This window comes from Protopterus annectens, chromosome 7.part0, assembly GCF_019279795.1.
Source record: "Protopterus annectens isolate FY-2018-M chromosome 7.part0, PAN1.0, whole genome shotgun sequence".
Taxonomy (NCBI): domain Eukaryota; kingdom Metazoa; phylum Chordata; order Ceratodontiformes; family Protopteridae; genus Protopterus; species Protopterus annectens.
This window is the reverse complement of record NC_056739.1, coordinates 1,210,083,475-1,210,106,485: the sequence shown is the minus strand read 5'-3', so window position 1 is coordinate 1,210,106,485 and position 23,011 is coordinate 1,210,083,475. Positions and strand designations below refer to the sequence as shown.

The window sequence follows — 23,011 nt, the reverse complement described above, 5'->3', positions numbered from 1 at the left end:
CTGAGCTAGTACTTAACAGTATCTAAACCAAAAACACTGGCAGTCCAAAAATGAACTGAAGAACAGCTTTAGCATACAAAATATTTTAATCAATGTTTTTGTCAAAAAGACTTCTTCAGAAAGACAAATACATCCCATAAACATTCCCATATAAATAATACAAACTGTCCAATTAAATAGCACCAATCAATAATTCAATTAAACACTAAACAATTAACTAGTGAATCTAATATCTAATACTATAATTGTTTAAAATAAAATAAATGTTATAAATATTAAACACGTTATATATGTTAACTAGACAGTTTCCTTTGCAATAAAAAATTGATATAAATAATATGATTTAAGCCAGGGGGACTATCAGTTGCAAGTTTAATTTGCCACTAGTCTCCTTCATCTCAACACTATCCTTAAGGTTCGATAAGATTTTAAGATTTGATAAGATAGAAGATTTTTTGGTGTTGTAGACAGACACGAAAAAATGATTGTCCAACGTAAATTAAAGAAATTTGCTCGTGACATTATTGAATATGACACTGAAGTTGCTTAGTCATTTGAGTTTAACAAGAAAAAGCAGTTTTCTACTCAATCAACTAATCAACGAAGAGTTAAGTATAACCATTTTAATTCTGTCAGCAATGTTACTATGGGACCGAGCTGTCCTGGCCCTAAACCCAGCTAATAAACAAGCAGGAAGTGTAGCTGCAGTGTCGGAAGTCATACAGAAACAACATGGCAACATACACACAGGTTCTTCTACAGGTTATTCTCTGATGTCCAAGGTCCCTGAATTACCGTTATGTTCTCCTCGGTCAGTTAATTCTGGAGCTAGAATGAGTAACAAGGCTTAGTCATAAATAATTAAAAAAAAAAAAAAAAACTACAGGGGGGAAGAAAAGCAGGACTATATCCAAACAGAGTCGGGGGAGAAGACGATTTCTGGACAGAGATAGTGAGTTCTGTTGCTACAGTTTACAATTTATCAGACTTCAATTTGACAAATTTACACAGTCACGTTTTATAGTTTGGGTTCAAGTTTTTCCCAAGCTGGCGAGCTTGTCTAACTAAAACACCGTTAGATTTAAAGTTATACACTAGAAAGTTGAATTTGATTTACATTGTGAAGGATGTTTCTGTCAAAAAGTGTATTTGTAAACCTTATGTTTTTAATCCAACATTCCATTCTACCATAAAAGTCTTTGAACGTTTTTGTGAGGTACATTAGGTTCACTTTAAATTCAAAAACTGTCCATTCTTATTTTAATTTGAATAGAGAGGAAAGAACAGCACTGTTGGAACTCAAGAACGAAAGGAGTTTGCGTTTCATGAAGGCAGATAAAGGAGGGAGGGATGGTCACTATGAATGTTTTGCATTACAACAGGGTGATTGAGGAAATGTTACATAAAGAGGATGAGTACCAGGAGGTTTCTTATGGTGAAATACTTAAAGAGTTATAATTATATACAACATTGCCTACATGACCATCTCATGAATGGTGGCTTAAGCACTGAAATATATGATTTTTTTGTGTCTTGATAATCCCAGAGTCGGAGTGTTGCTTGGTATACCCAAAATACATAAAGACCCTATCAATCCCCCTTTTAGCCCAATAGTTTCAGCTACAGGGAGCATTACTGAAGAAATTTATTTTTACATTGTGTTTAATCCTTTGGTTCAAAAATCACCCTCTTATATTTGTGATATATGGGATTTTTTGAACCAAATCAGACTCTTCTCTCGAATGTGAATATAATGATGATGATTATTATATGTTCACAGTGGACATTGTGTCTTTATTCACGGTAATTCCTCAAAAAGATGGCATGGAGTTTGTTTGGAGTTTTTTACACAAGTACACTTCGTTCAGTGATTCTTCAGTTAAGTTATACATTGCATTGTTAGAACTGTTATAGAATAATTATTTTTTATTTACCGCTAAGTTTTATAAACAACTTAAGGGAGTTGCTATGGGGGTTACAGTTCCTCCGGCTTTTGCTGGGCTATTGGCCCTAGGGCCTAAGTAAGCCTAGCCAAAAAGGTACCTGGCTTTCGCCACCCAAGAAAATTATTTTCCTGTGCCCCTGTTGAGCAGAGCCACAGAAGTGATCCTGATCCTTGGGGTGAATTTCCTATCTCCCATCCAAACATCTAGATTTTTCTTGAAAAGTGCTAATGAGGAGCCTTGTTTAATATAGATAGGTAGTTTGTTCCAGAGTATGGGAAGTCTCTGGGACAGGAATCTATCCCTCTGGCATGTTCTGTTTATTGTGGTGACAAGGTTTAGGTCCCTAGAACATGTAGCTCAGACAGATTGGGATTTCTTTAAGTGGAGAATGTCCAACAGCTCTGGGTTTGACACAGCTTTGTATATTATACAACGGAGTAAAGCTGGAGTTTAAGACTGTCTGCATAGGGCATCTGTTTGAGGCCAGTAATCCTCTTTGTGAGGTATTTCTGCGGCCTTTCTAGTTGTTGTAAATGTCTTGTGAGGTATATACCAAAAGGGGCATTGTACTCTATAATGGGTCTAATGAGTGACGAGTAGAGGGGAACAATGACCTCTTTTTTTTCCTGAATGAGAAATCTTTTGTGATGAGATGTGCCATGTAGAAGGAGTTCCTGACTATTTTTTTTATTATAAAACATTCTACCTCCTCGGACATTGGGTTGCTGGAAGAAATAAATGCCAGTTGTAATTTTGACTTTTACAGCTGGTGAAACAAGTAATAAAGTCTGTTATTTGGATGCTGAACTAGCCTGGGATAGCCAGAATTTTTTTATAGTAAAAAAAGTACTTTTTCAAATAGTTATCTTTATTACAAGAGTAAGCATCCTGGTTTCATGAAGAAAAACATCCCAAAAGGTCAGTTCATAAGGGCCTCTCATACAGTCAGTAGGGACACAGATTTTACGTCTGAAATTAGTTTTATAACAAACTTGTTTCTTGACAGAGGGTATTCTTTTAATATACTCCAAAAAGCAGCTCAAAAATATTAGAAGTAGCAGCATAGATTTTCTGCACATACTTTTGGAAGGTTTTAGTGATAAAAAAAATTTAGATAAAGAGCATAATCATGCTAGCTTGGTACCCATATACTGCATAGATACGACAGTTGATAGTAGAATGATTAAGTCTACTATACAGAAAAATTGGAAGGTTACAGAAGGGAATAGTGATTTGCTTACATTTTGGGTGAACACCTCATTTTGTTTACAAGAAAAATGGCAGCATAAAAAATGTATTGGAGATTCACGATACTTATGTTTCCCTACCGATCACATCCAAGTCTAAAGGAACTTTTAAGTGTAATAGTTGCAGTGTAGGTACATTCATGAAGGGCCATACCTTAACTTTAGATCATGTACCTTATATTATTAATATTCCAGGTAGATTTTGTTGGCTGTACAACTAACAGCTTATATAGCTTTGTGTTCTGGTTGTCCTGCATTTTATGTAGGTATGACCACTAGAAGCCTCAGTAAGAGAATTAATAAGCATTATTATGCATTCAAAGTAAAGGATGAGAATAATGCTTTATATAGGCATTCTGTTATACGTACTTCTTAACAGAAATTTTACTTTTACTATTTTAGATCATGTTAGACAGGACTTCAGAGGTGGTAAACTTAAAAATAGTGTTGAGAGAAAGTAAAAATAGTGTTGAGAGAAAGCAGACCAAGTGGCAAATTAAACTTGCAGCTGACAGCCCCCTCTGGCTTAAATGATGCTATTAATATCAAATGTTTTTATTGCAAAGGAAACTATTTAACATTTAGAACATATAAAACATTTTATTTTGTTTCATACAAGTATAGTATTAGACATTAGGTTTTCACTAGTTAATTGTTTAGTGTTTAACTGAATTATTGCTTGTTGCTATTACATTGGACAGTTTGCATTATTTATATGGGAAGGTTTATGAGATGCATTTGTCTTGATGAAGAAGTCTTTTTGATGAAAGTGTTGACTAACATATTTTTTTATGCTAAAGCCATTTTTTCAGTTTGCTTTTGTGGCTGCCAGTGTTTTTGGTTTAGTTTTAGTTTGGTTACACTGGTTTCCTTGGGATTCAGCAAGATTTTGGTTTGGTTACTTAACAGTATCACTTACACTGATCTTGTTGACTTACCCAATCTGTTAGCAAATAAGTTCAGCACAAACTTCAACCCCTGTCCCCCTGAAGACCCTTTCGACATCCCTGCTACTTGTCCCGCACCTTACATCTCTGTAGATAAAGTATTAAAGGCCCTATCCAAGGCAACATCCCAGTATCCCAGGCTGTATTCTGTACCATCTCCAGCAAGAACTGACTTCGCCACTGAGCACCCTATTCAAGTACAGGCTTCATTCCAGCAGAGTAGAGAACTGCCATTGTCATCCCCTTGCACAAAAATGGTATCACCAGCCACTACTGACCGTGGAAACAATCGCCCCATTAGCTTGACAAGTCTGATCTGTAAAGTCACGTATTATTATGGATCTTAAACTAGGACATAGGCAACCTCCAAGCAGTTGACCCCACCCAGTTTGGATTCTTCAGGGGCAGACCTTGCCTATTGAACCTGGTTGACTTCTTTGAGACAGTCACAGAGGCCCTGGATGAGGGAAAGTCGGTACATACAGCTTACCTTGACTTGGCTAAGGCCTTTTACACAATCCCCCAACTCAGACATCATCAAAAAGCTAACAACTTGGTGTAAATCCCTATTTCACCAGGCGGGTGGCCAACTGGTTCACTGGCAGGACCCTCAAAGTCAAAATAGGTGCTTCCAACTGACAGCAGACCTGTCACTAGTGGAGTTCCCCGGGGAGCTGTTCTGGGACCCCTACTATTTGACATCTACTTCTCAGAGGTCCAGGCAAAGACAAAAGGCCTGTGGCTGACCAAGTTTGTGGACGACTGTAAGTTAGGTGCTGTCATTCACTCCCCAAATGATGTTAAAATACTGAAAGAGGGTCTCACAGCAACTAATGACTGGTGCCAAACTCATAGCCTCAAGCTAAATGCAAAAAAAGTATCATATCATTCAGCAAAAACCTGGCCTATACTGATTACCACATCAATGGCAACCCCCTAAGCACACAAGCTGTAGTGAGAGACCTGGGTACTCAGGTTGATAACCTTACATTCAACCATCATGTAGTGGCAGTGGTCAGAAAAGCCTTTTACTTGGTTCACCTCATAAGTAAAGGGATTGCATACAGAAAAAAGAGGTTATTACCTCTCTATACGCCTCCCTCATTAGACCAATAATGGAGTATAACTCTGTTTCCACTTTGGACCCCCCTCTGTTGTTGTTTACCCAGCGTCCTGTTGGTGTGCCCCTGCCTCGTCCGCGCGGCAACCCGTGATCATGAGTTCTGGGGACCATTTTTCCCTTTCTGTCCTTTGGGATGATTCTAGGGGGTGAAAAACGGAGAAACTCCACAGCAGAAAGAGTCTTCTTGGTCCTGTTAGCACCTGTGGTCAGTTTTTCCTTCACCTGAGGCCAAACAAAAGCTGACCCATGTCTGGTGGGACATAGGTAATTCAGCCAACGACAGCATAAAGGCTCGGAAAACATCATCATACCCGTACCTATCCACTTAGCAAGCGTGTGAGGCGGGTGGGATCGGCTCCGAACCCATCAAGCAAGAATGAAGGCGAGATTGACAACTTAACATCTCCCCATTTGGTATGTACCTCTTCAAATATCTGCACCAACTGGTAAGGCCATAGAAATACCTCACAAAGAGAATCCATGGCCTCCAACACCTGTCATATGCGGACAGGCTCAAATCACTATCACTCTACGCTGTATTGTACAGATTTGCTCAAGGGTGATCTGTGTCTTGACTACAAGGCAATCTGAGGCCCTGCCCTACTAGAGATGCTCCATATCCGCAAATCTAACTCCTCACACATTACCCGCTTGAAAGGCTTGAATCTAATATGCAACATCAACACAACCTGCTGGAGAGAGAGGTTTGTTTCCCAGAGGCTGCCAAGTATCTGGAACAGACTTCCCACACACATCAGAGTACATTGCTGACCCTCTTCAAGTGCAACCTTGATGAGTGGATGGGAAACAAATTTGTTCCAGGGGTTCCACCTGCGTCCCTCTTCAACAGGGGTGACAGGTGCTGACTGAGGTTTCTTTTTGGAAATAAACTCTTTGCTAGCCTTGTAAGGGACCCAGGGCCATTAGCCTAGTACTCTCCTATGATCCTGTTAACAGTGTCAAGTTCATAAGATGTGGTTATCCTGTCAGGCCAACATAAAAAACATGTCAGCACACTTTTAACAAGTCTAATTTATTTTTTAATAGATGGACAGAAATTTTCTAAAAAATAAATAAATAAATAAATAACAATATCCAAAGGAACTATATTCTACAATAACAGAAGTGTCTTGGTTAAACGCTTTCCTTCTACATGCTCTGGTTATTGGAATAGTGAAGATTTTTTTTACTGCCTTTTGAATTTTGTTTCCAATCCCAGACTTCTTAAAGATCATGTGCAAAGATTTTTGTTACTATTTACTTTTGCTGTAATTATGCTCTCATTACTTAAAGTAGGCTTTCTACTTATAAAATAAATGGATTTTACTTTTGTTACTTCAGTGCTTAAGTAAACGTGCACTGATATTTACTGTAGGCTGTGAAGCTGTCCATTTACTTCCTGATTCTATACCATGGGATAATAAAAAGCATTATACATTTTACAAGGTGTCATTCTATTTTAGTTTGCTTAAACGTGAATATAACTGCATTTTTGGTGATTCATTGTCTGACTGATTGACTGCTCTGCATTCTGTATGCTGAAATCTGCTACAGAACAAAACCAAACTACTATAGACAGTATCTGTACATCCTGAGAAGTGCATCATTAGAATTCTAGGGTACATGAAATGGAATCAAAGTAAATGGACAGCTACTCAGCCTACAGTAAAATAAAAACACAAGTTTAGTACTTAAGCATACTGAACACGGACCAACTGAAGTTTAACTGTTAATCAACTGGGTGACCTTATGTTACAGGCTCATTATACCGACAAGGTGAATGGCCGAGGTACCAAATTTGCTTGGAATAAGCTAAGGTGGTTGAACAGCCTGGTGAATTTATTTTTTTTTTAAGGATTTTGAAAAGATCTTGAGTAAAACTAAACAAGTCATATGTATCAAGACGTCTGACTGGAATGAGGTATAGAATGAAATATAATTTTTTAGGGAGCTCTGAATGTCCTCATCAACATGGAGATGTGTGCATCTCATTCTATCTCACTTAAAACTAATATTGGTTACTCCTTCCCACCTGGATCAGCCATAAATGGGGTCTGATCAGACATGCTAAACTCCTTCGTCATAATGGTCTCCAAAGGGGCAATGGTACAGGGTCCAAGAGAAGACAACAGATGGTTTAGGGGCTGTAAAGGGGCCTTGGCCAAATCAACCACCTCAGAAAAACACAATGAGAAGTGGACACCTAGTTAGATTCATGCACCTCTCTGTTCATTTTGCATTTCTTCTTTTAACTGATGGGTAATCAGACACCCCAGTCATACTTTCCTTTTTTTCCTGGCTGACATAACACAAGTTTCTCATGGAAAAATAATAAAACAGAAGGGTACCCAGTGTGTGTGTGTGGTGGAGGGGTGGTGCTTATCTGCCAGAATCTCTGTTACTGAATCGGACTGAAACGGATTACTGAAAGTAACACTGACAGTCTGCATACATGGAATAGCAGAAAGTGAGTTTTTGGCACATCCACACATCCTTCTTATACCCATCAGGTCTGCTCATGCTAAAGGCAGATGAACATCATCTGAAGGAGCCTGACAGACAATGTAGTTGTGTACAATCTTACCATAATGATAGATGTCCTCCTTCACTGTTGCAGTATTCATAACAAGGGACATCCCCTGGCAAGGCCAGTATACAAAGCCTTTTACTACTTACAGTGGATATAAAAAGTGTACATACCCCTGTTAAAAGGGCTAGGTTTTGTGATATAAAAATGAGACCACGCTAAATCATTTCAAAACTTTTTCCACCTTTAATGTGACCTATAACCTATACAATTCAATTGAAAAACAAACAAATCTGTTGGGGGAAAAATATAAAAAACGTACAATAAGCTGGTTGCATAAGTGTGCACACCCTTAAACTAATAATTTGTTGAAGTACCTTTTGATTTAATTATAGCATTAGAATGAGCCTTAACAGAAAAAGCAAGGTTCCTACCATATGCAACATAACAAAAAGAAATAGCCTTAGAAATCCAAGAGGAAGTAGGCTGCTTGGAAACAAGCAACCCTAAAGATCTGGGAATGAAGTAAAACAAAAAGCTGATCAGATTTCCTGATAACTCAGATTTTATTTGGATAAAACCAAGCCTATCTATGCACATCCAAGGTGTGTAGTACCTTCTCACTAGGAGATTGTGGAGAAGGATAAAGGTGGGCAAATGAATGGATTACGTGACAACTCATTCACAACCTTGGGCATAAATGAAGGGGTAGTATATGCAAGGACACCCTTAAGTTATGAAAAACAAAAAAGTTGAAGCAACCATAAAGGCTTGAAGCTCAGCCACCTGTCTGGCTGAAGTCAAAGCTAACAAAACAGTCTTCCAAGAGCAAAGCTGCAAGGAAGCTTTAGCCACAGGCTCAAAAGAAGCCAAAGTCATTTTTTCCAAAACAAAATTAAGATTCCCAAGGAGGAGGAACAGGCTTCCTGGGAGGTATAAATATGTTGGACGCCTTTCAGGAATTGTTTAGCCTCAAACCTAGAAGCTAAAGGAGGAAAATAAAGGCAGACAAGTAGAAATAGCTGACAAGTGGGTCTTGACAGAGGAATAGAGGAAAAGAGGAAACTTGACTAAAAACACATTGCTAAAGATAAAGAATTTTACTTCAACCCTCCTACAACACTAAAATCCAATCATCTTCTTTCGGCTGTTCCCATTAGAGGTCGCCACAGTAGATCATCTATTTCCATTTCTTCCTGTCCTCTGCAGCTTGCTCTGTCACACCATCCACCTGCATGTCCTCTCTCACCACATGCATAAACCTTATCTTAGGCCTTCCTCTTTTGCTGTTACCTGGTAGCTTCATCCTTAGCATCTTTTAACCAATATACTCAACATCCATCCTCAGCACATGTCCAAAACAACGTAATCTTGCCTCTCTGGCTTTGTCTCCAAACCCCTCTAATATACTTATTCCTAATCCTGTCCACCATCATCACACCCAGTGCAAATCTTAACATCTTTAACTCTGCCACATCCAGCTCAAACTCCTGCCTTTTTGTCAATGCCACTGTTTCCAAACCATATAACATAGCTGGTCTCACTACCCTCTTGTAGACCTTCCCTTTCACTCTTACTGGTACTCGTCTGTCAAACATCACTCCTGACACTCTTCTCCACCCACTCCATCCTGCCTGTACTCTCCTTCACCTCTCTTCCACACTTGCCATTACTATGAACTGTTGATCCCAAGTATTTAAACTCATCCACCTTCGCCACCTCTACTCCCTGCATCTTCACCCTTCTTCTATCCTCCCTCTCATTCACACATATATATTGTCTTAGTCCTGCTAAGCTTCATTCCTCTTCTCACTAGAGCACATCTCCATCTCTCCAGGGTCTCCTCCACCTGTTCCCTACTCTCACTACAGATCACAATGTCATCTGCAAACATCATAGTCCACGGGGACTCCTGTCTGATCTCGTCTGTCAACCTGTCAATCACCGTTGCAAATAAGAAAGGGCTCAGAGCTGATCCTTGATGTAATCCTACCTCCACCTAAATCCAATCAAAAAAAAATTTTGGAACTCAATCAGCCAAATTTTGCATTCTGGAAATCCCTCCAGTCCCAATCCCTACTCAAATAGTACACCTGAAGACACTGCCACTATCTTTAATACCTTCTTTATTGACACTGTAACAAAAAAATACATCACCCCCCCCCCTGTAAATGATCCACATCACTCTGTCCTACCTTCAGGCTCAAACTCCTCTAAACCCTTTTCTTTTCAACCTGTATCAACCAATTATATCAAATCTCTACTCTGCAAACTAAAATCGTGCTCTACTTCCACTGATAACATTCCTTCCTACTTCCTCCAGCTAGCAGCCAATACCATTGCTTTTCCTGTATATATCTTGATTAACTGCTCCATCTCTGAGTCTAATGTTCATCAATCTGGAAGGAATTGTATTCTTTACCAAGAAATCTCTAACTTTAGACCCATAGCCATTCTGTCACCCCTCTCTAAGCTACTTGAAAAATGTATACATAAGCCAACTCTGCAATATTGATTACACGAAAACCTACTTACTTCCCAACTCAGCATGGATTCCGTCCAAAACACAGTACTAGTATGGCCCTAATTTCCTTTACCAATACTATTTCCTTGGCCTGTGATAAACTTGTCTCCTGTTTATTTATAGACCTTTCTAAAGCCTTTGATACAGTCTCACACTCTTTTCTTCTTACTAAATTGACTAATCTTAACTTCTTCCCTGCTACCATCACTTGGTTTTCCAGCTAGCTCTCTGATTGATTACACTCCGTGAAATGGCTCTCTGCACTCTCCCCTTCCCTCCTCGTAAAAATGGGTGTTCTCCAAGGATCCATATTGGGTACACTGCTATTTAACATCTTCACCAATCTACTCTACCCCTCTTGCCCACAGTCATCTCTTGCACAATATGCAGATGACGCTACTGTGATTACTATCTCTGACTGACTCTACTGTGATTACTATCTCTGACTGACTCTACTGTGATTACTATCTCTGTCTCTCCCTCTGGTCTCATTACTATTACTCAAGCTGCCTTTACATCAGTAGAAACTTGGCTCACCAACAACCAACTAATCCCAAAAAAACTAAACTCCTACTCTTTCTCCCAAAAACTCTTGCCCATCTTAAATCTACTTTTACTATACTGTCTCTCAACAACACTCCAATAGTACCTGAATCTAGCTCCAAACTCTTGGGTGTTACTGTAGATTATCAACTTAAATTTGACTTGCACATTAACAACTGCATCAGGAAAGACTCATAAGAAACTAGGCCTCCTATACAGAAATTTAAAGTTTCTCACTTCCAAAGCTAAAGTAACCCTGTCTCAAACCTATCTCCTAACCCAGTCTACTACATGGTTCTCAAATACTCACAAACCTTAATGCCACACTCCTAGCTAAACTTAACCTATAATAAAGTAGCCAGATTCTCTGCTTAACATATTTATAAAACTCACTCTCTCTCAAGCACTTAAACTGGCTGGAACTACCCAACCTGCTTCTACTCTCTCAGCTTCAGATTTTATGCTCTATAATACATCAACCTTTCTGTTGCCCTAACCTATCCTCCCTTATATCCTACTATTCTCCAACTAGATCACTCCGCAACTCTGACCAAGACTTGCTACTTCTCTATAAATCCAGGACAAGAATGGGAAACAACCTATATAGCTACCATCCTACCACTGCATACGCTTCCACTTCAAATTAGATTATATCAAGCTAAACAATTCAAAGCTGCTGCCAAGGAACATTTAAAAACACTCTGGTCCTGCCACTGTACTCCCCCACCATAAACTGATCCTCCCACCCTGCTCACTATTTGAACATCTGTCCTTACTTTTAACTTCAACTCTCTAACTGTTCTCAACACTTCCATTCCTCCTGGCCTGACTACCTGTATCTTTCTAACTCTGACTTTCAATTTTTTGAGTGTAACCTCTCTACCCACATACTACCTTTAAATTATCTTCTGAAAGTAAAGTACAGTTGTGTACCTACCATAAATGTAGATATTTGACTGTATTCACTGTTGCAGTCATTACTCTTGGGTTATTCTGCTGGCAGACTACCCTCAGTCGGCCAGAATTCCAAAGTCTAGGTCCGGCGTCGGTTGCTGTCGCCTCTCCTCTGATGTCAGTGCGCCAGGGGTATAAAAGATGCAGCCAACGCCATTTTCTTCAGTTTTTCTTGCCCCAGATGTCAGGTGCCCCCAAAATTGGTAGGCTGAAAATTATGCCAGTAAGTATGCATGCACAAAATAAACATTTCCTTCATCTACAAGCAAATACACCACATAGGTTGTATAGGATAGAGAAAAGTCCCAGCAAAGAAAAGGGGGACTGTGGGTGGGTAACCGGGACTGCAACAGTGAATACACTAACATCTACATTTATGGTAGGTACACAACTGTACTATGTTCATCGTGTTTCACTGTTGCAGTCATTACACTTGGGTTGAATCCCAAAGCTGAGGATGGGTGGCTGAGCTAAATAGGATTAGGAGAGGCTATGAGGCCCTGCAGAACAGCAGTGGCAAAGCCTGCTCTGGACTTGGCTCTAAGAGGTAAGTGGTAGTGCTTTGTGAAGGTGTGCACTGAAATCCAAGTTGCAGCCTCTAAGATATCTTTGGTTGGTACTCCTCTGAGGAAGGCTGCTGATGTGGCTGCTACTCTGGTGGAATGAGGCCTAATGCCCTTAGGCACTGATTTGCCATGTTGAGAATAGCAGAAATGGATGCAATGGCCTATCCATTTAGAAATAGTCTGTTTTGAGATAGCCTTTCCTTGTGATCCTGCAGCATATGACACAAAGTTGCTCAGTCTTTCTGAAAGCTTCAGTTCTATCCAAGTAGAAGCGTAACTGCCTGTGTATGTCCAAAGAATGCAGAATTTTTTCACCCTTGTTCTGTGGATTTGGATAAAAGGTAGGCAAGTGAATGGTTTGGTTGAGGGCCACACTGGACACCACCTTAGGCATAAATGTAGGGTTTGTCCTCAGAGAAACCCTGTCTGGATGAAAAATGATGAAAGGTTCCACAGCCATGAGTGCTTGTAGCTCCGAGACTAGCCTTGCAGAGGTTATTGCTAGGAGCAGAGCTGTTTTCCAGGATAAGAACTTCATGCCTGCTGTTGATGCTGGCTCGAAAGGAGGCAGTGTGAGTTTTTCCAAAACATAATTGAGGTCCCAGGCCGGAACTGGTGCTCTCCTTGGAGGCCTAATGTTTTTGGCCCCTCTGAGCTACTGCCTTATTAAAGGATGAGAAAAGATAAGTGGTTCCGCATTGTAATGGGCTGAAATGGCAGAGGCATGGATCTTAGATGATGAGAAAGAAAGGCCTTTGTTCAGCATCTCAGTTGGGTATTGTAAAATCTGAGGGATATTTGGTACATACGTGTCAATGCCTTGTTCCTGGTTCCAAGCACAGAATCACTTCCATTTTTCTGCATAAGATTTTCTGGTACTGGGCCTCCTGGCCTCCAAGATAACATCCATAACAGCCTTTGAAAGAGGAGTGTTCTGCATGGGTACATTATCCGCCATGCTGCCAGATTTAAGGTCCTGAGTTGGCTGTGCAGGATCTGATTGTTTTGTTGGATCAGCAAGTGAGAAGTTTGAGGCAATATCCATGCTGGACCTTGAGACAAGCTCTTTAGGATTGGGTACCAATGCTGGCGTGGCCAGTCTGGTGCAGTGTCATTTTTGGCTTCTCTTGTCTGACCTTTAGGAGTACCCTGGGAAGGAGAGGCAGTGGGGGAAAAGCATATACTGTTAGATTTTTCCAGCTGAAGGATAGGGCGCCCACTTTCCATGCTTGCTTGTGATAAATCCTTGTGCAAAATCTCTGCAATTGGCAGTTGAGGGGAGGCAAATAAATCTATGTCTGGGCATCCCCATTTTCCTTGTTATGTTGAAGACTTGTGGATCCAGTTTCCATTCGTGGGGATCCATGAGGTTTCTGCTTAGTTCGTCTGCCAGAGTATTTATTTTTCCTGGCAGGAATTGTGCTTGCAGGTGAACTTGAAAAGCCAATGCTGTGTCCCATAAGGTCATTGCTTGTCTGCAGAGGGGGTAGGAATGTGTTCCTCCCTGCTTGTTTATGTACCACACGACCGTAGTGTTGTCTGTCTTTATCAGTAACTGTCCTGGATGAAGCAGATCCTTGAAAGCTGTCAGGGCATTTTGAACAGCGAGCATCTCTTTTTGACTGATGTGAAGATGCATCTGGTTTGCAAGTCATTTGCCCTGAATACATTTTCCTGCCATATGGGCCCCCCAGGCATAATCTGATGCATCCGTTGTCAGCGTTTGTCTGGCTGTGGGTAAACTGAATGGCAGACCCTTGTTGTGGTGAAAGGCTTCTGCCCACCATCAAAACTCCTGTTGCAGGCAGGGAATAAGTGCAATTACTGTCTCCAGGCTGTGGCAATGCTGAGTCCAAACACTTTTTAGATACCACTGTGGTTTCCTCATATGCAGTCTGGCATATGGAATTAGTAGAATGCAAGATGCCATGAAACCAAAGGCCTGCAGGATTTTCCTTGCAGGTAAGTGGGTTTTTGTTGCCAATTTCTTGAATTAAGTAGTCAGTTGTTTTTGTCTGGCATGAGATAAGCCATCTGGGCAGTTGTATTTAAGTTTGCACCCAGGAATATTATCTCTTGAGAGGGCACTAGTTTTGATTTCTTTTCTGTTACTGTGTACCCTAGGCCAGTTAGTAATCTTTTTACAAACGCCAGATGCTTTAGAAGAATGTCTTTGTTCTCTGCTTGAATTAGGCAGTCGACCAAGTAGGGATATATTTGAATTCCTTTTTGTCTGCAAAATGCAATTACTGGTGCCAGGCATTTTGTGAAGACCCTGGGCGCAGTAGATAAGCCAAAGGGCAGTGCAGAGAATTGATAATGCATTGAGCCAGCTATGAATCTGAGGTATCTTCTGCAAAACTGTCTGATTGGGATATGCAGGTATGCCTCTTTCAGGTCCGAAGTTACGAGCCAAGCCTTTTTGCCCAGCATGGGCAGTAGCTGCTGTAGACTCAACATCTTGAATTTTGGAACTTCCAGAAACGTATTTAGTATAGACAGGTCCAGTATTGGTCTCCAGGTTTTGTCCTTTCTGGGTACTAGGAAAAGTCTGGAGTAAAATCCTTGCCCCTGCTCTTGTTGTGGTACTTGCTGAATGGCCCTCATGTCCATGAGGGCTGTAATTTGTTTTTGTGCCTCTACCTATTGATTGTGTGGCAGGTCCGGCATACCTTTTGACCTTGGTAGAATGTGAAAATGGAACCTGTAGCCTTGGGACACTATGTTCAGGACCCATTTGTCTTGGGTAACTATTTGCCAATCTGATGAAAAAAGTGCTAGCTTTCCCGCTAAGGGGGCTGCCAAAAGAAAAGTGCTTGGATCTGGTAGAGGGAAGCCATTGGGACCATTTCCTGTAAGGTTGTAATTTGTCTTCTCCATTTTTGGAGGTAGGAGCACCCCATTGTTTAGGCCTGTATGAGTCTTGGTGCTGAGATCTGCCTCTTTGTGGTCTGTCTGACACTGGAAAGGACCAATTTTTAGAAGGCCAGTTCCTGCTAAACCTGGGTGGCTGTACCTGTAAGAAATCCTTGACTGTTTGCATGGATTTTGCTTTATCCTCCATTTTTTTCAACACCTCTTCTGCTTTAGTACCAAACAAAGTATCATGCTGTAATGGTGCATCTAATAATTTTGCTTTAACATGATCAGGCAGATTCTGTTCCTTTAACCAAGCATGCCTTCTAATAACATAACCTGTAACAGCAGCCCTGCAAGAGGCCTCCAGTGAATCATAACCACATTGCAAAGTATGCTTTCCCACTTGTTCAGCTGCATGCAATAAATCCTGCAATTCCTTGTTCTCTGAACATTCAGTATTTGTCAACAATTTCTGTTTAAGCAGTGACATTAAATATTGCTGATATTTAAGCATATGAAACTGACAATTTAAAGCCCTTACAGCCAGGGTAGCAGGTGTAGACTTTCCCCCCCATCTGTCTAGAGCCCTAGAATCCCTATCAGAGGGGACAGGGTTTTTTGCAGTGGAAGCTTTAACCCCTTTGGGACCCTGAGATATAGTTTCTGAGTCAGCAGCAGGGTTTTTATATAGGAATTTATGAGAATCCGGGACCCTGTAGTATCTGTCTGGCTTAGCTGGTGCAGGGGGTAAAGAGTCAGGGGACAGGCCGGACTCTGAAAATACATCATCTACAATGTCTAGAACAGGTGGAATAGCAAGGGGTCTGTGCTGAGGAAGAAGCAGAAAGTTTGAGCCTTTTCTTAGATTCAGAATAATCTTGGCTCTTCCAGTGGAAATGTTCCCTCATGGTATGCAGTATTTCCCCAAAAGAATAATCCTCAGGAGGAGAGGCTGAAGGAATGGATTCTTCAGCATCAGAATCCTCATAGGGAAGCATGGAGTAATCCTGTTCAGAAGAGGAATCAGAGGAAACAGATACCTGATCAGAAGAATCATACTCTGTCTCTTGCCTAGGCCTCTTATCAGGAGGGGTTTGGGAGCCCCTGATCAAAGTAATTAGGTCTACGGCCATTTTGAGCATTTGTTTTTTAGGCATGGAAGTCTGAGGAGAATGCTGTACTTGTTTCTTTGTCTTTAGAGCTGCTTTAGTCTTAGTCTTTGAAGCTGAAGATGGCTTAATATATAGTTGTGTAAGTCTGAAGACACCCTCAGAAGCAGATGCCTGCTCAGCGGCTCCGGACCCATCTGAGGGAGTGATTTCAGAGTGTCCAATAGCTTGAGTATCCAGAGGCCCAGTCGGCTCCACATGGGAGTTGGTAGCGGCCTGTGGCTCTGAGGTAGCGGGCACCAGGGGCTGTGAAAGTGCCTCACTGAGAACCGGCGACTGGCCTAGTAGAGGCTTCGTCGGTTTTGGACCTCGGATGCCTATCCTTGTCCTTGTGTTTTTTGTAAACATCCGCCATCCCCCTTATTTTTGCTGGAACTTATCTTTACTTCTCTAATCTATACAACCTAGATGGTGTATTTGCTTATAGATGAAGGTAAAACTTATTTTGGTGCATGTATGTTTTATTTACCTATTTTTAGCCTACCCTTTTGGGGGCACCTGACATCTGCGGCAAGAAAAACTAAATAAAACGGCGCCGGTTGCATCTTTTATACCCCTGACTACCTAACGTCAGGGAAGAGGTGACAGCAACCGACGCCGGACCTAGACTTTGGAATTCTGGCCGACTGAGGGTAGTCTGCCAGCAGGATAACCCAAGAGTAATGACTGCAACAGTGAAACATGATGAACATCCTATGTATGCATTGAAGACGTACTTAAGGCTGTAAGAATGACTTTTTCCTCACAATTACTAAACAGGAGATGAAAAGCTGTTCAGATTTACGGATAGGTTTGGTCCTGTCTAGATAAAATCTCAATTGTCTATGTACATCTAAAGAGTGACGGCAGTACTCTCTTCTATTGGCAAAATTCAGAAAGAACACTGGTAAGTCAATGGTCTGGTTTATGGAGAATTCAGACGCAACTTTGGGGAGAAAGGATGGATTCGTCCGAAGTGATACTCTGTCTTTATGAAAGGCCAAATAGGGCCTCTTGATGCACAATGTCTGCAGCTCAGAGACTCTTCCGGCAGATGTGATGGCTACCAGGAAAGTACAGTTGTGTACACTTACCATAAATGTAGATGTTCGAGTGCATTCACTGCTGCAGTCATTGCATTTGGGTTATCCTGCTGGCAGGTTGCCCTCAGTCGGCCTGAATTCCAAAGTCTTGGGTCCTGCGTCGGTTGCTGTCACCTCTTCCCTGACGTTAGGTAGTCAGGGGTATAAAAGATGCAGCCGACGCCATTTTATTTAGTTTTTCTTGCCCCAGATGTCAGGTGCCCCCAAAAGGGTAGGCTAAAAATAGGTAAATAAAACATACATGCACCAAAATAAGTTTTACCTTCATCTATAAGCAAATACACCATCTAGGTTGTATAGATTATAGTTCCAGCAAAAATAAGGGGGATGGCGGGTGGGTAACCTGGAATGCAACAGTGAATACACTCGAACATCTACATTTATGGCAAGTGTACACAACTGTTCTATGTTCTTCGTGTTTCACTGTTGCAGTCATTACATTTGGGTTGAGTACCAAAGCTATGGTTGGGGGGGCTGGAGCTAAACAGCATTAGGAGCGGCTATGAGGCCCTGCAGAACTGCAGTGGCAAAGCCTGCCCTGGATTTAGAGTAAAGAGGCAGATTGTAATGTCTTGTAAAGGTATGCACTGAACTCCAAGTAGCAGTCTCCAAAATGTCTTTGGTTGGTACTGCCCTTAGAAAGGCTGCGGAAGTGGCTGCAGCTCTGGTTGAATGTGGCCTAATGCCCTTAGGCACTGGTTTGCCATGTTGTGAGTAGCATAAACGAATGCAGTGACCTATCCACTTTGAAATAGTCTGCTTGGAGATAGCCTTTCCTTGTGATGCTGTGGCATATGCCACTAGTAATTGCTCTGTCTTTCTGAAAACTTTTAGCTTTGTCCAAGTAGAATCTAAGTTGTCTGTGTACGTCCAAAGAATGCAGAATTTTCTCCCCCTTGTTCAGTGGATATAGATAAAAAGTTAGCAAATGAATTGCTTGGTTAAGGGCTACAGTGGATACCACCTTAGGCATAAATGTAGGATTTGTTCTCAGAAAGACCCTATCTGGATAGAAAATGAAAAAGGGTTCCACAGCCATGAGAGCCTATAGCTCTGAAACTCGTCTTGCAGAAGTTATTGCTAGGAACAGAGCTGTTTTCCAAGATAAGAAACTTTATGTCCGCAGTAGCAGCTGGCTCAAAAGGAGGTAAGGTGAGTTTTTCCAAGACATAATTGAGGTCCCATGCAAGTGTTGGCGTTCTCCTTGGAGGCCTTAAGTTTTTGGCTCCTCTGAGGTACTGCCTTAATTAAGGATGAGAAAAGAGTGGTGGCTCTGTATTGTAATGAGCCGAAATGGCAGAGGCATGGATTTTAATTGATGAAAAAGATAGGCCTTTGTCCAGCATCTCAGTTAAATATTGCAAAATCTGAGGAATATTTGGGACAGCTGCATCAGTTCCTTGAGCTTGGTTCCAAGCACAAAATCTCTTCCATTTCCCAGCATAGGATTTTCTAGTACTAGGAATTCTGGCTTCTAAAATGACATCCATCACAGCTTTACTGAGAGGTGTGGTTTGTATGGCTACATTATCCGCCATGCTGCCAGGTTTAGGGTCCTGAGTTGGCTGTGCAGAATCTGACTGTTTTGCTGGGTCAGTAGATGAGGTATTTGAGATAAGGTCCAGGCTGGGCATTGGGACAAGGTGTCCTTAAGATCGGATACCAGTACTGGCGTGGCCAGTCTGGGGCAATCAGAATCATGTTTAGTTTCTCCTGCCTGACCTTTAGGAGTACTTTGGGGAGGAGAGGCAGTGGAGGAAAGGCATATACTCATGTTTGTCCAGTTGAAAGATAAGGCGTCCACTTTCCAAGTTATCTGTGATAAGTCCTTGTGCAGAATCTTCTTAGTTGATTGTTTTAAGGGGAGGCAAACAGATCTATGTGCGGGCGTCCCCATTCCATTGTTATCATGCTGAAGACTTGTGGATCCAGGTGCCACTCGTGGGGATCCATGAGGTTTCTGCTTAGTTTGTCTGCCAGAGTATTTTCCTTTCCTGGCAGGAATTGTGCCTGCAGATGAACTTGGTAAGTCAAAGCTGTGTCCCATAAAGCCATGGCCAGTCTGCACAGGGAGTAAGAATTAGTTCTCCCCTGCTTACGTACCACATGACCGTGGTGTTGTCTGTCTTTATCAGTAGTTGTCCCGGATGAAGTAGGTCCTTGAAGGATGTCAGGGCATTTTGAACAGCTAGCATCTCTTTTTGATTGATATATAGATGCTTTTGGTTTGTGGACCAGGTGCCCTGAACGCCTCTTCCTGCCATGTCCCTTGTTTTGGTGACAAGCCTTTGCCCACCATAGAAATTCCTGTTACAGGCAGGGTATTAGAATAATCATTGCTTCCAGACTGTGGCAATGCTGTGTCCAGACACTTTTTAGGACCATTGAATTTTCCTCATAAGCAGTCTTGCATATGGAATTAGTAAGATGCAGGATGTCATGAAGCCCAACGCCTGCAGAATTTTTCTTGCAGATAACTGGGCTTTTGTTGCCATTTCCTTGAAATAGGTAGTCAGTTGCCTTTGTTTGTCTGGAGTGACAAGCCATCTGGGAAGTTGTATTTAAGCTTGCACCCAGGAATATTATCTCTTGAGAGGGTACTAGTTTTGATTTCTTTTTGTTGACTGTGTACCCTAGGCATAATATCACAAAAGTCAGATGATGTAGTAGAATATCCTTGTTCTCTGCTTGTATGAGGCAGTCGTCCAAGTAAGGATATATTTGTAATCCTCTGTCTGCAGTAAGCAATTACTGGTGCCAGGCACTTTGTGAAGACCCTGGGCGCAGTAGATAAGCCAAAGGGAAGTACAGAGAATTGGTAATGATTTGAGCCAGCCTTGAATCTGAGGTGTCTTCAGCATGACTGTCTGATTGGGACATGCAGGTATGCCTCTTTTAGGTCTAAAGTCACGAGCCAAGCCTTGCTGCCCAGCATGGGCAGAAGCTGCTGTAAGGTCGACATCTTGAATTTTGGTATATCCAGGAAAGTGTTCAGAATAGACAGGTCCAGTACTGGTCTCCATGCTTTGTCCTTTCCGGGTACCAAGAGCAGTTGAGTAAAATCCTTGTCTCTGCTCTTGCTGTGGCATTTGTTGAATTGCCCTCATGTCCATGAGAGCTGCGACTTGTTTTTGAGCCTCTGCCCATTGAGTTTTTGGCAGGTCGGCCAACCGTTTGGCTCTTGGCAGGGTATGGAAATGAAACTTGTAACCTTGTGACACTATGTCTAGAATCCATTTGTCCTGGGTTATAATGTGCCAATTTTGAGAAAAAAGTGCTAGTTTTCCCCCTAAGGGTGCTGCCAGAAGATAAGTGTTTGGTACAGGCAGGGGGAAGTCATTGGGACTGTTTCCTGTATGGTTGTGATTTGTCTTCTCCACCTTTGGAGGTAGAGGCACTCCACTGCTTAGACCTGTAGGAACCTTGTGGCTGTGATCTGCCTCTAGGGCGTCTGGATCTGCCCCTTTGAAGTCTGTCTGAGATCGGAAAGGAGCAATTCTTTGTAGGCCAGTGTCTGCTAAATCTAGGTGGCTGCACCTGTAAGAAATCCTTGACCGTTTGCAGAGATTTAGATTTGTCTTCCATTTTCTTTAATACCTCTTCTGCCTGAACACCAAATAAGGTATCATGTTGTAAAGGAGCATCTAATAATTTTGCTTTAACATGGTCAGGCAGATTTTGTTCCTTTAACCAAGCATGCCTCCTAATGACAGAACCCATAACAGCGGCCCTGCAGGAGGCCTCCAGAGAATCGAACCCACATTGCAAAGTATGCTTTCCAACGTGTTCAGCTGCATGCAATAAATTCTGCATTTCTTTGTTTTCTGCACATTCAGGATTTGCCATTATTTTCTGTTTAAGCAGTGTCATGATATATTGCTGATATTTGAGCATATGAAACTGACAATTTAAAGCCCTTATAGCCAAAGTAGCAGATATGTAAATCTTTTTTCCCCATCTATCCAGTGCCCTAGAATCCCTGTCAGAGGGAGTAGGGTTTTTTTGCAGTAGAAGCCTTGACCCCTTTCGGACCCTGTGAAATATTTTCTGGGTCTGCAGAAGGGTTTTTGAAAAGGAATTTATGAGAGTCAGGGACCCTGTAGCATCTGTCCGGCTTAACAGGAGCTGGAGGTAAAGAGTCAGGGGTCAGACTAGACACCGAGAACACATCTACAATGTCTAACACAGGTGGAATAGCTAAAGGCCTGTGTTGAGGTAGTAATAGGAAGTCTTTGAGCCTTTTCTTAGATTCTGAAAAATCTTGGCTCTCCCAGTGGAAATGTTCCCTCATGGTATGCAAGGTTTCCCAAAAAGAGTAGTCCTCAGGAGGAGAAGCTGAAGGAATTGACTCTTCAGCATCAGAATCCTCATAGGGGGGGAAGAGAATATTCCTGATCAGAAGAGGAATCAGAAGAAATGGAAACCTGATCTGAAGATAGTGCGTTGGTTAACTTTTTCTGACATGGTCTGGAGCAAGAAAAAAGTTTCCCCAATGGGGTACTTGGCTTTTAATGAAGACTTCGGATCTGAAACTCGAACACGAAAATCTCAGGAGTCGGCCGACCGGCACTTACGAACTGCTTCTGCTTCGGGCACCGTGCGGCAAGAAAGACCGATTAAAATGACGTCGGCTGCATCTTTTATACCCCTGACGTCAGGGAAGAGGTGACAGCAACCGATGCAGGACCTAAGACTTTGGAATTCAGACCGACTGAGGGCAACCTGCCAGCAGGATAACCCAAATGTAATGACTGCAACAGTGAAACATGAAGAACATCAAGGATTTCCAAGACAAAAACTTTAGGTCACACTTCGAAGCAGGTTCAAAAGGTTTCTGAGTCAAAGACTGAAGGGCTAGAGTGAGGTTACATGGTTCCACAGGCTGTCAGAGGAGGCCTGATATGAGAAGTCCCCTTGAGGAAAGCCTTGCAAATGCACAGAGAGGCAAGAGGGGTGCCATCTATACCACTGTGGAAATTGGAAACTGCTGCTAGATGTACACACATGGTAGGGGCAGAGGCACCATTATCAAAAAACCTAGTCAAGTATTGAAGCACTGCAGTAACTGGAGCCGAATACGGGTCTAGCATGTTATCCTTGGACCAAATGGAGAATCTTTTCCATTTATCTTGGTATAGTCTTCTGGTGGATGGTTTATGAGAGGCCAGAATGATGTCTGGAACAGGTGAGAAGAGATTAGCTTGCCTGCCTACTAGTGGAAGTGGAGAAACCAAGCTGTCATGTTGAGACTGGACCGATTTGGAAGACTCAACCCTTGGGGGGTGAGTAATCAGATCTGGTAGACGGTCCAGAATCCACGGCGGGTATACTAGATGAGGCCAAAGGAAGGGGAACTAAACTTGTCGAGGCCAGAATGGGGCTATGACGATCACCATGCATCTCAACCGAAGAGCTTTCCTTAGAAATTGTGGGATCAGAGGGATGGAAGGATAAGCATAAAGAAGTCCCATGGGCCAATCATGGATCAGAGCGTCCCTCGGTGACTCCCCTTCCAAGGGAAGTA

At 41.9% G+C, this 23,011-nt stretch overlaps 1 protein-coding gene across 1 annotated transcript in view; it reads right to left on the bottom strand.

Annotated features, from left to right (window-relative positions):
* Positions 1 to 23,011, bottom strand: part of ZNF592 (zinc finger protein 592) — a 1,193,995-nt gene that overhangs the window by 730,080 nt on the left and 440,904 nt on the right. The window lies entirely within an intron of this gene.